Consider the following 3,824-nt stretch of genomic DNA (forward strand, 5'->3'; position numbering starts at 1 on the left):
GTATTTGAGATTATCACTGTGTGTTTTGTTTGTGAGTGACCACTTTGATTTTTCAGTTATGTTGATGATAAATGTTTTGCAAGTGAAATGTTGTCCCTTTTTTGGAACGTTACCACCAAGTGTAACCAGGTTCACACACGTTACATTTGACTAAGGAGTAATCCAGTACTGACGCCATTGAGCAAAAATGTTTTCTTTATTCAGGGTCCAAACCAACACCAAAAGGAAGCCTGTACAATCCTTTTGCTTCGTAATATTGCCCTAAGCTGCTTGCACACCAACTAGGAACCTGTAAAATGTAGAAATATCTAATGGTGACTACACCAAAAAAGGGAAATCAGATTGGTACTGTTAGGTGTTTCTTGTGGCTGTTTGACATAAAAATACAACACACACTCTTATTGTCAAAAATTTGAAATCCTTGCAGGAACACTCTACTTATGTCAGGGTAAACAATATGTGGTTTTGAAAAAACGAATGAGCCAGAACGTAACATCAAACAAAACAATTTATTTATAGAATGGGCCAAAAATAAAAATCTACTCCCTAAGGAGGACCGACATACGGTCAAGGACCACCAGCACCCCGATGATATTGGTGTGCATCTGGGCCACACAGGCGGATAAATTGGCCCGAAGCCTCTGTTCCTCTGTGGGTGAGAAAAGTGTGGGGATTAATACAACAATAGTGAAACCACATTAAAAAAAAAAAAAAAACAAACTCCACAAAAAACTATTTAAAAAAACTGCATTAAAACTCATCAAACTAAAATGGTGTAGGGCAAAAATACAAGGCCTATGTCCAAATTCCGACAGGTGTGCTATGTGTATGTTGAAAACAGCAGTAACAGGTTACGGCAATCGCCCAAAACCACAAAATTTTGGAAAATAAACACAAAAAAAAAACAACATGATTACATACAAACATTTTGTGACGATAAAAAACCGCAAAAAAAAAACATACCAGAAGACCCAACGCCAGCTACAGCTCCGGGGAGGGGGTCATTCTAAGAGGGGTGGTTGGAGGAGAGGGGGAATGGGGACGGAGGGGAAGGAGGCCAGAAAAATCTGGCTGAGGGTGTAGGAAGGCTGGGGAGGAGTGGGGAATAGGGGAAGGAGTGGAGTTGGAGTGTTGGCTGGGGGTTGGGGAGAGTGGCCGTGATCGTCGTCTGGCCGGACGCTGACGGCATAGTCTTCGCTGGGCCCCTAAAACATGGGAAACAAATTGTGGTTAGTTCCCACACAAATCCGCGCCCAAAAACAATTTCAAATGCACCCCCAAAAACAAACAAAAAAATGATATGAGAATGAATAAATATGAAATACAGGGAAAACATGGCCATGCAGATATGAGGAGAATGAATAAATATGAAATACAGGGAAAACAGGGCCATGCAGATATGAGGAGAATGAATAAATATGAAATACAGGGAAAACAGGGCCATGCAGTTAGGGCCACAAAGACAAACATGAAAACCACAATCCATTAAACTTACTTTCAGCGATCTGCATGCGAAAGCATGCCAGCAAGCGGGGCGTCCGCCGTTGCAGGTCCGACCACCTGCGCTCCAGCTGCCCGATATAGCGGCGTGAGCCGAAGGAGCGCAGGCGGGCCCGAACCTCCGCACATGCGGATCGCTTCTCGTGGTTGGTGATGGGTGGAGGCTGGCTGGTGATCCGCCTATCCATCACCTCCGTAAGCACCAGCAGCTCGCGCCTGGTGAATGCGGAGGCTCTCATGATGGCAATGGAGTTTTTCCTAAAAATCATTTTTGATAAAGTGCTCCCAAATTTTATGATTGGCTAATGTATTTAGGAAATTAACAGGAGCAATTCTATTGGTTAGTGTATGAGTCATGTGTTCGACAGGGCCAGAAATCTGTGGAGACTTATGATAGGCTTGATGCAGTGACATGCGTAAGCAAATTTACATAAAGAAATGAACTCCAGGAAATATGCGGGTATAAAAACAAATAGAACAATTATTTAATAGGGGCTAACATGTATTTTGACAATTAAAAGCGGATGTTTAAGCCGTACGTATTCTGCGGGTAAACACAAACACGGACATAAATAAAGTTTATTGCATTGTGTAAAAAAAAAAAAAAAAAAAACAATTAAGCTAATTGATATATTGATTGGCATGTTACGATTGAGGGAGGTAGGCAGAATAAACGAGCAGTTAATCGAAATGTGACAGTCCAACTTCCGGGTAGTACTAGTGCGTGCGTTCCCTTCAAACCACTTCGGGGATGTACGCTCGCTATTTGGCACGCTCGTTAGTAAGAGGAGGGGTCGCCTGAGTTTGGGGAGGATGTTTTGATGTGAACGAAAATACGAGTGTGTGCCTGAATTTAAATATTTTTTTACGTTCGCCCAACGTACGAACGGCCACTTGCGTCCGGGTCTGAATGAGGGCCTTAGCTAACTGTGAAACAGATGTAGCAGTCCTCCCTGCTAGTATTGGTAGCAGACAACACAGTTCTCAAAGTATGTGGTAGCAATTATTGCTGTTTTCCTTGTAGCACTAGAATAGCAAGTTATGGCAATCTCCCTGTAGCATTAGTGCTGCAGGTTATACAGATCTCCCTGTAGATTAGGGTAGTGAGTATGAGTTCAGTTGTCACTTCCTTACAGTGGGTAGGCTGAATACTGCAGCATAGCTTATACTGGTTGCCTAGTTACTGAAAGTCCTTTCCTTGGGTGCAGGGTTGGCTGGATCACTCCTCAGTGAGGAACAAACTAGTGGACTGACAATTGGGGATGAGCACTGAGGGCTCTTCACCTGTCCATTTGCGCTATCTCTGTTTTATCTGGCCACCCCCTTCAGCTGGTCTCCTCTGTGGCTTACCCGGAGGATTAGCTGTCTTGGATGTCTGCGGCTCCTGGTTAAAACTGGTGTCCTGGCCCCTTCCTTGAGTCCCAGGCCCGTGGCAGTATCACAGACACAGCTCCTGCCCATCGTATGTTCGTTCGCTGCCCGCTCTCCTTATCTGAGTGACTGACACCTGCAGCGTGGCTCTCACTCAGCAGCCCCTGCAGCCTTCTCTCAGGGCTCTTCCTGCTCCTCACTCTGTTTGAGTCCCCTGAGTCCTAAAGCCCTCCTGCTACCCACTGATGTCACAATGTGAGGGGAATGATTAACCCCCTCAATGCCAGTGTTCTTTCACATAAACAAGACCTTCCATTAGGGCCAGACAGTCTGTGTTGGGGCATCACACAAGCACAGCCACAACAAGCCCCCCAGCCTCAACCAAAACAAGCACAAGCTTTATTCATATTGTATGGCAGCTTGCAAGACTTCAGAAATGTACAATTTGATTTTATGATGGATCAAAAACAAACTAAATGCATCATATAGCACATTCAAACGCTTTGGTAATTTCATTTGCTGCATAGAATGGAATTAAGAGTTATGGAGTGTAACCAAACTATATGAGACCAGACAGAGCCTGATTCAGAGATGTACTGTATGTAATGAGGTTTATGCACATTTCCAATGTTTTTAAATCTGTGCATGCACAGAAGCCGCACTCTATGTGCAGATCTGGGGCTGCAATGTCACACTGCCCCAAAAGCCACACCATAATTGACTTGCTGATGGCAGTTGGGGGCAGCATTGCAGAAAACGAGGGTGTTGACTCCATTTTCCGGGTGTCCCGAAGCCAGTGGCTACATCCATGGACAACTTCACTGGCCCTGGCAACATAAATTTACTGGACAACTTGAGTAACCTGAGGGTTACTTATAGGCCAGATTTTCACACAGTTGATCCGATGCTGTGTGTCTTTGGATGCTCAGGGTCACAAAAGCCTGCAATGGGTG

The 3,824-nt window shown here is 44.6% G+C and overlaps 1 long non-coding RNA gene across 1 annotated transcript; it reads right to left on the reverse strand.

The window, feature by feature from the left end:
- Positions 1-532: 532 nt before the first annotated feature.
- On the reverse strand, positions 533-3,058 carry LOC148477424 (uncharacterized). The gene is made up of 3 exons (XR_015872516.1): positions 2,851-3,058; positions 964-1,205; positions 533-649 (listed from the first exon to the last, which is right to left on the reverse strand). It is a non-coding gene; the product is annotated as an uncharacterized LOC148477424 (long non-coding RNA).
- Between the last annotated feature and the right edge of the window lie 766 nt (positions 3,059-3,824).

Source organism: Taudactylus pleione, unplaced genomic scaffold (assembly GCF_031769625.1).
Source record: "Taudactylus pleione unplaced genomic scaffold, aTauple2 ptg000717l, whole genome shotgun sequence".
Taxonomy (NCBI): domain Eukaryota; kingdom Metazoa; phylum Chordata; class Amphibia; order Anura; family Myobatrachidae; genus Taudactylus; species Taudactylus pleione.